The sequence below is a fragment of the Octodon degus genome, unplaced genomic scaffold (assembly GCF_000260255.1).
Source record: "Octodon degus isolate 3935 unplaced genomic scaffold, OctDeg1.0 scaffold00121, whole genome shotgun sequence".
Classification (NCBI taxonomy): domain Eukaryota; kingdom Metazoa; phylum Chordata; class Mammalia; order Rodentia; family Octodontidae; genus Octodon; species Octodon degus.
This window is the reverse complement of record NW_004524697.1, coordinates 7,994,468-8,006,423: the sequence shown is the minus strand read 5'-3', so window position 1 is coordinate 8,006,423 and position 11,956 is coordinate 7,994,468. Positions and strand designations below refer to the sequence as shown.

Here is an 11,956-nt window from a genome sequence, read left to right as displayed (position 1 = left end):
AGTCAGCTCCTGCATGTCCTTGGGCTCCCATGCTGACAGCCTGGTGCTCTCTGAGCCATCCTTGGGCCTTATCTCCACCCTCCCCTTTGAAGCACTTGACAGCTGCTGTTACTGCCGCCTTCTTATCCCACAAGAGGAAGTAGCTTCCTGCGGCTATGAGGCCCAGTCAGTTCTCAGTCTGGATGCTGGAAAGGGTAAGAGGGAATTTTGATATGTCTTTTTAACATGTGCAGAAGTTAGCTCTTTTTATTCTATAAGAAGTGATCTAAAACTGGATGACTCTTAAAATTTTTTAAAATTATTACAATAAAAAATACATTGCCATTAACCCCCCTGAAAACATTCCCACTCCCTTCAAATACACTTATCCTATGATCCCTGCTATGCTCTGAAGCTGACTTGGAAGGCTTCTTTCACCAGTGTTGTGCTTTATTAATGGCCAACTTGTAACACCCAGCTGAACTGAATCAGCATGGTGCTAGACGTGGAAGGCCCACCTGAGGACTGATGCCAGCAGCATAAAAGGAGAACCGGAGGGGAGATGGTGTGCTGTGATTCGCCTGAAGAAGTTGGCCATAAGAGACACTTCAGGACCTCGTCTCAGTCCAAAAAGCCAGTATTTATAATCCCAAAGTTACGTTATTGGAATCCCATCAAATTGATTTCAATCTACCACTTACAATGCAACCCACAGCGAAAATAAAGACACTAAATTATATTTTCAATCATTGGAGAGTCAAGGGGCTCTAAGTCCAGCCATGAAGATGGCTTTCTGGAGCCAAGAGAGCGACCCAGGGTCTCACCCAGTTTTATTCAGTGGGAGAGTGGCTTGAGGATTGACAGAATCGTGGGAAAGAGACTACTATGAGCTGAGCTAGGAGAGTGGCCTAAATTTACCTCTACAATATGCAGAGAGGATATGCAGAGAGAGTAATCTGCATTATATAGTATTTAATGTTTTGGTAAGTCTGGTGCTTCAGCTTTGATGTAGCCTTTCAAGCCCCAGGAAGTCATAGCCTCAGTCTCCAGGCTCCATCCCAGCTGGTGGTGCGGAGCATTAGCTCTACCGTCCTGTCTTGACCCAGCTCACATTAAAGAGCAGCAGGTGTAAGTTACCAGGGGAACACGCACACCACCTTCAAAGACTATCACCAGCACCTCAGCTAGACCAATATATATTGCTTAAGGCCAATTGAAGGATAAATAGAAGTCCTGGCCAGCTCTGTACAGAACAATACGAGGAAATAGTCAGGCTCAGTCAAAATGGAGACAGTCGCTCTTCTTTCAAGGAGAGCTGCTCAGGTGGCCCTCCACAGTTGGCCATGCTCTTTTCCTAATATGAACTCAGCAGTTCTCATCCTCAGAGGAACTCAGGTCCTCGCTACCACTGAGGATGGCTGTGATTCTTCAGAAGCGTCTTTAACTTCAGCTTGGCCGTCATCTCCTGGCTTCGAGCACAGACTCTTCGGCTTCTACCTTGGGTCTTTCAATCTTTATGCATAGACTCTTCAGCCTTCCACAGCAGACCTGTTGGCTTCCTGATACAAACTTGCATGGGACACTGCAGTGAAATCCAGACCTTGGACTGAACCCTTCAGCCCTCAGCATGCAGACACCCTCAGCACGCTTCCTCATTTGACTCTGGGTCTGACCATAAAGCAACCTTGTAAATTCCTGGACATTTGTATCTCCTGTGTTATTGCAAGTGTCTTTAGTTGGGTGTCATGACTGCCTCCATGTCCTGAACTGATTCAAAATGTTTGAATTTGGAGAAGAGCAAGAAGTTGGGAAGTGAGGCAACCCACTTGGGTCCCCCTTTTGTCCTCTCAGATGGGAGCTTTTTTTCCTCAATAAATATATTCAGCTCTTTTTAAATTTTTGTTAATGTAGTTAGTACAGGGTCTACAGGTCTCACTAAGCAGATTGGACTCATAGCAATCCTCTTGTTTTCAGTCTCCCAAGCACTGGGATTACAGGCGCGCACCACCACACCCAGTCTTGTTCTTCTCTTTAAAAAAAAGTTGCCAAGTTCCAAATCTGATCATTAAGGTACATGAGGACACACTGTAATGTTTTTACGAGGCTGCCTTTCCACTGGATGGCACTTGGCACTAGCATTCACCACATTTTTTTTTACTATGTCTCATGAAAAAAACAGCTTCAGAAATGGCTTCAGAAAGTGGCAAGACTCCATGTGACAGAAACCCAGAAGAAAGCAGAGGTAGCTGTTCTATTTGCAGATAAAGTGAATTTCAAGCCATGACTGAGGACGATAAAGGTCACTGCATCCTTGTAAAGGGAACAATCCAAAAGGAGGAGATAACAACCATGAATATATATGCAACAAGTACCAGAACACTAAACTCTATAGAACAAATATTAATGGACATGAAAACAATCAAATAAGTACTACTACAGTTGTACTGGGGGATCTCAGTACCCTACTGTCACAAAAAGACATATCAACTAGACAAAAAACAACAACACTTCAATATTGGAAGTGAACCAAACTTTTGAATAAATGACCTTAGCAGATGTCTACTGAGTATTCCACCCCAAAACATCAGAATACACGTTCTTCTCAGCTGCACATGGGACATTCTCCAAAATAGACCACATACTAGCTCATAGAACATGCTTGAGAAAAATGCAAAGAAGCTGGAATTATTCCATGCATATTATCAGACCGTAGTGCAATTAAGTTTGCAATGAATGGCAAGCGAAACCACAAGAACTTTATAAACACATGAAAATTAAATAGCATGCTCCTGAATAACTGATGGGTCACAGATGAAATTAAAGAAGAAATTAGAGTTTATACACTTAAATGATAATGACATTAAACATACTGGAACTTGTGGGACACAATGAAAATAGTCATCAGAGGGAAAGTTATAGCAGTGAATACCCATATCAGAAAAATAGAGCAAGCACAAATAAACAACCCAATGGTGAACCTCGAACTTTTAGGAAAAAAAAAAAAAAAAAAAGACCAGGCTAAGCCAAAAGCTTATACAAGGGAGGAAATTAAATCTGCTTAGATAAAATCATGAAACCCTTACTGTTTGGTTGAGAGATGCAAATTAAAGCAATCCTGAGATTCCATATCACCACAGAAAGAATGGCCAGCATCAAGAAATCAATCAATACTAAATGCTGGTAGGATGGTGGGGGAAAAGGAACCCTTCTCCACTGTTTGTGGGAGTGTAGACTGGTATGTCCATTATGGAAATCAGTGTGAAGATTCCTCAAAAGACTAGGATTGGAGGTCCCATTCGACTGAGCTATTCCACTTGTAGGTATTTTCCCAGAAGAACTAAACAGGCAGATCACTACTAGTCTGATCTAGTAGTGAGACTCTGGACACCCTGTAGACCCTTCCCTAAAATTAAAAATAAAAATAAAAATATTATAAAAGGGGCTAAAAATTTAGCTTGGTGGTAGAATGCTTGTCTAGCAAGCTGGAGGCTCTTGGTTTTGGTCCTCAGTACCAAAAACAAACAAACAAACAAACAACAAAAAAAAAAATTCAACTAAAAATATTACAACAAAGACAAAAAACATACAAAAATAATAGATGTGCACTCATGTTTATAGCAACATAATCTGTAATAACTAGATCTTGGAAACAACCCAAATGTCCATCAACTGAGGGGTGGATCAAAAAAGATATGGCCTTTTTATACAGTGGAGTACTACTCAGCCATAAAGGATAAACTTGAGACTTTTAAATAATGGATGTAATACAAGACCATACTCATAAGTAAAATAAATCAGATTTGCACATGTGCAAACATCATATTGTCTCCCTAGTGTGAGAAGCAGAAAGAATAAGTAAGATGCAATACATATTGTAAGATGGGAAGAAACTATTCAAAAGAAAAGAGAAACTGGGATGGGGGAATCAAGAAAGGAAGAAAGGGAAAGCAATATATGTATTATAATATTAATAATATGTAATATTAATATTGCCTATTGAAGATAATGAAGGTAGTTATATACTAATTTCTTAGTGTATTGAAATGAAAAGTTTTTTTATAATATTGTTTAGAAAATTAAATGCTAATATCTTGCACTCTTGAGTAACTAATTTTTTTTTTTTTTTTCAGAACCGGGGATTGAACTCAGGCCCTTGCATTTGCCAGGGAAGCTCTTATTCTACTGAGCCAACTCCCCGGCCCTGAGTTACTAATTTAAAAGTAACAATATGAAATGTATTAATCCTTGCTACCCTCCTATTGTCTTGTTTTGAAGCTTTTTATTTTTGTATTTAGTACAGGGTCTACAGGGTCTCAGTACACAGATCAGACTCATAGTGATCCACCTGTGTTTAGCCTCCCAAGTGCTGGGATTACAGGCATGCACCACCAGTCTCAATCGCCATCTCAGTATGCCCCAGGGGCAGGGCTGGCGCACTCTGGGGAATCGAACCCTGGCCCCTGCATCTGCCTAAGCAGGCACTTTAATCCACTGAGCTATCTGGCTGGCCCTGAAGCTTTTAATAGAACAATAAAGTGTAAGAAGTTGGAGTTAGAGACATTGGATGACCTATATATCAAGAGAGTAATTCAAGCTGTACCTCCTGGCAGCACTTCAGAACTGGGTACATCTGAATGGTGCTTGACAGCTGCTTTTGTACATATTATTGCACCCAAAGATGGCAGTGTGATCGTTGGTATTCTGAGAGAGATTAGGTCACATTCCAAAGACTGCTACAATGGCAAGCAGCAGATGAAGATCCATGTTTCTATAAAGCCCAGGCCTTTCCTACCTTTTCACATTAATTTCAAGCATCTAAAGCACAGTTCTTTGGGATTATAAACTGCCACCAGAAATCAGTATTTAAAAACAAGGTATTTTACACAAAAGGCGAATACATGGCCAGCCCATTATTTTTCTTAGCATGAGTTACAATAATTTTCCTAGGTAAGAGCTATGTTGAGAGGAATAGATAATAGGAACAAGAAAGCAGTTATTTATTTTCTTATCTTGCTAAGGAAGGTACAGATAACTTACAGAAAGCTTGACTAATAGAAAAGGAAAAAAAACTTGGAATTTTACAACTAAGGATAAGGATTTTTTTTTTTTTTGTGGGGGGGGATGCTGGCCCAGGATGCCTTAAGGACAGATCTGGTATATTATGAGGATGTGGGGATCAAACCACAGTATCCTGTGCCTTACTGCATTTTCATAAACAGGCACTTAAACAACTGAGCTAACCGGCAGGCGCCCTTACAACCAAGGATAATTGTAACACTATGTGCCTTTCCTGCCAACTTCAATATACTTTCAACTTGGACGTCCCTGCTTCTTCAAGCACTGCATCCAACCAGGCCCAGCCCTGTGACCCTACCCTCTGATTCTGTCCCAGACCCACTGATTGCTCCCAGCCCCCACCATCTGCTCTCATCCATCACACCCCTTTCCTCCTGAGCAATAACTGAGCTCCGGTGGGGCTCACCTCTCTGCATTCACTCCATGATGCAGCAAAGCTGTTTTCTAGCATGCAAACCATTGGACTGCCTTCTCACAGCCCTCGGGGAAAATCCTCAAGCTACCCAGCACTCAGGCCTCCCGGACTGTGGCTCTCCCTTCCTCTCTCTCCACTCGGGCCTGCTGCCCTTAGCCCCTCTGTGACACAAACATAACCATCTCTGTCTCTGGCACCTCTGCCCGGCACTCCCTGGGCCCAGTCTCTTTGTCTACCTGATTTCAGGTCCTATTTTGGTTCCTTTAAGGGAAATTTATTTGACATCTTGCTCTCTCTGAGCAACATCCCTTGGATCATCTCAAGTCCCCCACACCCTGATAACACACACTTATCTCAGCATTATTCTCTTTTTCTTTAGCTGCCTGTCTCCACCATGACATCGAGAACCATGAAAGCAGGGCCTCTGTCTCTTGAATTCATCACCCTGCACTCTGTGCAGGCATTTAGTTCTATTCACTAAGTAGCTAGTGTGGTATGTACATGCTGACACCACATACGAAGGACATAACAGATTATAATTTTCTTATAGTCTCTTGCATATTCCATGTGGAAATTAACATTAAAGACAGTTTAGCTTCTCTTTAATCCTTATGCTATTCTTATCTTATTTTATGGTGTGGAGGATCAAACCTGGGGCCTTGCACATGCTGGGCCAGTGCTGTGCTAGTGAGCTACGTTCCCAGCCCTCCCTTCTAATTTTTTTTCATTTGTTTGTTTGTTTCATTGTGTAGCTGAGATAGCCAACACAAATTTGAATACAAAGTATGGGCTAATAATGTTTTGTGCCTCATTGTTTTTTGTTCTGTTTTGCTTTGAGACAGAGTCCTGCTATGCAGTGCAGGCTGGCCTTAAACCCGCAGTGATCCTCCTGCCTCAGGCTCCCAAGTGTTAAGATTACCAGTGTGGGCCACCACAGCTGGCTGTGCCTGACTTTTTAAGAGGAAAATTTACCATTTAAATATTAGGTATCATGTATAGTACAGGTATTTTATTGTTATTCTTTATTGTTTTAAGAAAGTTACCATCTAATCTTAGTTTACTAAGATTCTTTTTTTAAGTTTTATTTTCATACATTATGAATGATGGGGCTTAACTATTAGAGAAGGTTTTCTCTAATATGCAATGTGTTGAGTTGTATTGTGCTGTTTAAGGTTGAAATACCCTTACATCTTCAGAACTGGTCATATTATTGTTGTACACACTGCAGAACTTAATGCATTAACATTTTATGTGGTATTATGAAGTCTATGTTTACCAGTAAAATTGGTTCCTATTTTCTTTTCTCTTGCTATTCTTATATGGTTTTGACAGGGAGAAGACAGGGTTATACAAAATGAGCAGGAGAGCTTCCCATTTAAAACAATGTGTGCATGATGACAATGACCTGTCCCCTAAATGTTTCATAGAACTCATTTATAAATCTATCAACTACTACATCTATCTCTATGTAATCTATGTCTCTATCTGTATCATTTATACTTATGTTTTAATCCAAGCTTGTTGTTTCATTCACGTGATCTATGTCCTTATGCCTTTGTGTTTTTATGGCTCTTAAATTTGTCTGTTACATTTCAAATTCAGTTACATTTCACTGTCAGTTCTCCTCTTTGATACCTTCAAAACTATTTTGACTTTGTTTTATCCTTTTCAACTGATTTTATTTTTATCTCAACCTGTATTATTTTCTATTGATTTTTGGTACCTTGCATATCATTTTAGACTTGAAATGATTTTTTTTATGGTGGATATTGGAATGAAATTGCTTCCCAAGGTCATCTTCCATCCAAGGTATTCACCAGTTCTGCCTCTTCAGGTCGATACTCTTTTGCTCTTTTGAACTTCTGTGGGTCCTATATTGTTACTCAATTTATTCATTCTTAAGGAAACCTGGAAAAATCACATGTAAACTATCTGTTGGCAAACATTTGGATATCTACCAAATACCTATTCTTTTCAAAGCGACAGGAAAATATCTGAAAGATTACTTATCTGTGTTAGCCTCCTACTAATGTAACAAAATACTTGAGATAGTAGTGACTTAGCAAGACCTGTTTCAAAGAAAAATATTTTAAAAGGGTTGGCCTGCAGCACTGTACTCAGTACCAGGTACCACTACCACCCCCCAAAAAAATAATAAAAATAAAAGGTGAGCTTTATTTTGGATCCTCATTGGCTCCTGAATGGAGGGTTTGGCCAGTAGGCCCCAGTGCTTTCAGGTCTGTGAAGAGGCAGGAAAGAGACAGACAGAGACAGAGACAGAGACAGAGACAGAGACAGAGACAGACAGAGACAGAGACAGACAGAGAGACTGAGAGAGAGAGAGGGGAGAGAGAGAGAGCAAGAGAGACAAGACAGAGTAGTAGACTGATAGATCAACAGAAACAGAGACCGAGAGGCAGAGAGACAGAGATGTAGAGACAGAGAGACAGTAGATTGTTTTGTGACACCATAATTCTGAAATAAATAGATCTCACCTCACATAACCCACTTCAGCTGGTTAGGAGTGGCTGCTTGGAAAGGACCGTTGAGGATGGTTCTAGTGCCCTCTTTGGCTCCTGGGGAGTAGTATTTTGTTTAATTAGTTATCCCTGCTTAGGCACATGGGAGACTAACATGTGAGAATGGATGCCACATATTTACTGCCCTTTCGACTGTTGTGATGTAAGATGTAAAAGTCAATGAATGTTAAGCAATGCTTAAAGGGCCCTGGACTCCATGAAGCACTAGGGGACTCAAGTCCCTTGACCCAGGGCTAGATGAGAGTGACCCTGTCTTGTGAAATGCTTGCCCTCAACACTGTCTCCTTAATTTAACACTGGTGATCTGACATTGACCCCAAATCCAGAGATTCGCTGCTGAAACCCAGGTGATCGTGTGGTTCAGTGAGGAGCTGCTGAAAGCTGATCTGTCTAGAGGCAAGCACAGCTCCTTTCACAGCCACATCAGAGCTGTGTGCATTGACGCCTTGGAGGTAGCTTCTACTGTCCAATCCAGCTTGATCTCCACTGCTCAGGCTTCCACTTTCTCCCCACCCAACATCTTTTGGGGGAACCCATGGAAGGGGTGAGGCTATCATGTGCAGGATTGGGCACGCGGCACAAGTCTGCCCATTATTGCTTTAGATGACCCTCACCTGTTGTGAGATCTTAGCTGGACCAACAGTCCTCCTGGATTTTCTGTCTGAACACTTTCTCTTATCTAGAGTTGCAGGCTGGGATGATAGATACCTGGAGGTCTCCAATGCTACCACAAAAAAAAAAAAAAAAGGAAGAGGGAAGGTGATAGAGAGAAGCAGAGGTGAGAGAGAGAGGCAGAGGGGCAGGAAGGAAAGGGGGACACCTGCTAACTCCTCTGGGTCCCTTGAGCTGTTGATATGTCCTTCAACCCTGGACTTTGATTGAACTATGTTGATTTCAGTCTGAGTGCCTTATCACTGAAATGGTCTTGATGGGTTCAATTGTTAGTCTTTTCATTAACTGACTAATTGTCTATGTGGGGTAGAACTGGTTAGTCTCCTTAATTTAAAAGGGAGAAATGAACAAAGGCTCCATGAGTTGCACTGTTATCGCTGTCTTGAAACCTTTCTGGATGCCTGAAATACCCATCCTCTCCATCCTCAGTCCTGTGAACTACAGGGAATAGAAGTCACCACACCAATATGCCAGGAAGGGTCCTGCAGGCTGGTGGTACAGTTTTTGTGGCTAAGTAGAAAGTTCAGTAGGATGGAGCAGGCAGCTGAGCTTCTGGTTATTTGTTCCTCATCACCCCATGGCTAGGGGAGTGTTGTAGCAAGATCTTAACCTTTTCTTCCTTCTTTATTGGCTTTCTCCTTTCTTCAAAATCAAAAGCCAAAGTGTACATAATGCAGACATTTATTTCTCACTTCAAACCATCAAAGACATAGTTTCTAGAATTTAGCATATGAGTTTCTGTCTATAATGTTGCCAGTTGGCTTCTGGGACTCTCCACAAGTGACATAATTAAAAAGCAAGAAAAGATGAATTGCAACCAACTGTTGGTTTGCAAGTGACAATTTGGACATTCTGATGCAGGAAGGCCGTGATGGTGGTGTAGGGCCTTGCAGAGGACCAGAGGACCAAAGCCTCGACACTGCAGATAACTGCTGGAGGCAACAGGGAGGTGGCCTGAAGATCCTGGTGAAAGGTGCTAAAATAAGAAAAGGAGTGGGTGGTGCTGGAGACAAACTTCAACAGCTTCATAACTTTGCCTGTAGCCTGCCCTGACTGGCTTAGGCTTGTTAGCTAAAACAGTCCTCCTATTCCTTTCTCCTGCCTAGTTTTGAATGATGACAGCATTGCTGATATGATGCATTTACAGCATTTAACCACAAATGGCACCAATTAGTTACTTCACAAAGTTCAGTACGCAGCGGCACAACCTCTTATCTCAGCTATCTGGGGCTGGTAGGGAGAGCTAGGAGTGGAGTATGTCTCTACCCTGAAGAAAAGTTGTCAGCAAGTCAGTTCTTCATCTAATTTGAGGTGACAAGTAGGGATGATATATTCTAACTAAAGCATTCTTGGCTCCATGTAACTTTGTAAAGATAATAAAATTTGTTCATGCTCCTATGTTCATCAATGTCTCCGCTCCTGGACTTGGCTGCCTTTCAGATGCAAAATTTTCCCTCTTCTTTATCCTCTTGCCTAACTGATGGAAACACAAAGTGTTATAAGAGATCATGCTCTTTATAATGTGTCTGCTTTCTGGGCTAGTAATGTTGATGGAATTTTAGAGTCCTGCAAGAGATAGAATTAAATTAGCCTTTTACAAAATGTAAGGAGGGAGCTAAAATCATATACTGCCAAATGACAGATTTAATAATATTTGTCAATAACTTAGGAGTTTGAGATTTAATATACATTCAGTCCAACAACTTTACTTACCACAATTTCAAGGATGGTGGTAGAAGATATGAGACTGCTCAGTTTACAGAGAAAAGATTCTTCATTACTCACAGTAAACAACACAGTGGTCACAATACTGATGACTTTTATACCCGTTCCAGGAGGTCTAGTTCCCACAGGGTGGTGTGATGAGGCCAAATGAAATACTAAAATACACAGTGGGTGTTTTATAAGAGATGAACCCTGAGCCGAGGGAACCTAAATCTTTTGAAAGGGATGGTAGACTTACCTGCCCTTTGCTCTGAAACACTGCATGTTTTAAGACTATCCACTAAACAGACATCCTTGAAAAAAAATAATCCACAACAAAATGAAGTCAGTGTTTGTAAGATGTTTAGGAGCATGAGTTACCTGTGAGAAAATTTCTCCCCACAATATCCAACCCTCATCTCACTGGTTCCTTCAGGCAGCCAGAACAAATTGCCATCCACTAGGTGGGAAAATGACAGAAACTTACTCAGATGCAGCTTTGAAGGTGAGCAGTGTGTGTGCTTTGCCGTACACCTGCCCAAGACTCCAGGTCAGAAGCCTTCCTTTCCTCTTCCAGATGCTGCTGGCTCCAGGTATGCACAAAACATGCATGGTGGGCTGTATCTTTCTAGTTTCTGTCTCCAGCTTCACAGGGCCTTTCTCCTCCTCTCCTGCATCTCCTCCTCGTGACTCTTACGAGGATCCTTTATGTTGTACATAGTACCTACTCAAATAATTCAGACAGTATCATCTTGAGGTCTTTACCTGAATTAATCTGAATGGTTGCATTCACAGTTTCTGGGGATTAAGACATGGCTATATCTTTTTTTTTTCTTTAGTGCATGTTGGTAACACATAGTGGTGCAGCTTATTTTAATAAATTGCTACACTGATTTAACATATTTTTAGTTCTTTTTGTCCTGTGACCTCCCTCTCCATTTCCTACCCCTTCTCTATGATTCCCTTTCCCATGGTGAAAAGAAAACATGCTAGTTTCCTGCCATTTCTCTTCTTTTATTTAAAAAAATTAAGTTTATTGGTACACTTTAGAAATATATAATGATTACATGCATCATAGGGAACCTGCACTGGTACATGATATATCTTAGTTCTACTTTTGTTCCCATTCCCCTCCCCTCCCTTCAATTCTTCTTTTTCTCCTTAGTTGTAAACCTTTGTTTCCATTTTATCCTCCCTTCCTTCCTTCACTCCAAGCTCTCCTTGATGTAAGGGTTTGTGTTGAAATGTCTGCTGTGATTCTGATGGACTTTCTTTTATATGTAACTAGTTTCTTTTCTCTAACAACTTCTAGTATTCTGTTCTTGTGCTGAATTTCTGAACTCTAGATTTATTTTGGTCATGACTAACTGGAGCTCTGTATGTCTCACTTATCTGTCAGAGGTCAAATTCTTTTTCCATCCTTGAGAGGTTTTCTTCTATTACTTCCATGAACATGGATTTTTTTTTTAAATTTTTTTTATTTATTTGAGAGAGAGAGAGAGAGAGAGAGAGAGAGAGAGAGAGAGAGAGTGGTGTGTGTGTGTGTGGCCAGCTCAGCCCACCAGGGGGC

The 11,956-nt window shown here is 41.1% G+C and overlaps 1 pseudogene across 1 annotated transcript in view; it reads left to right on the top strand.

The window, feature by feature from the left end:
* The first annotated feature begins 1,029 nt into the window (after positions 1 to 1,029).
* LOC101560524 overlaps positions 1,030 to 11,956 on the top strand; it is a 19,911-nt pseudogene continuing 8,984 nt past the window's right edge. Inside the window, exon 1 of the transcript XR_192736.2 lies at positions 1,030 to 1,044. The product of XR_192736.2 is annotated as a eukaryotic initiation factor 4A-I pseudogene (transcript). The remainder of the gene's footprint in view (positions 1,045 to 11,956) is intronic.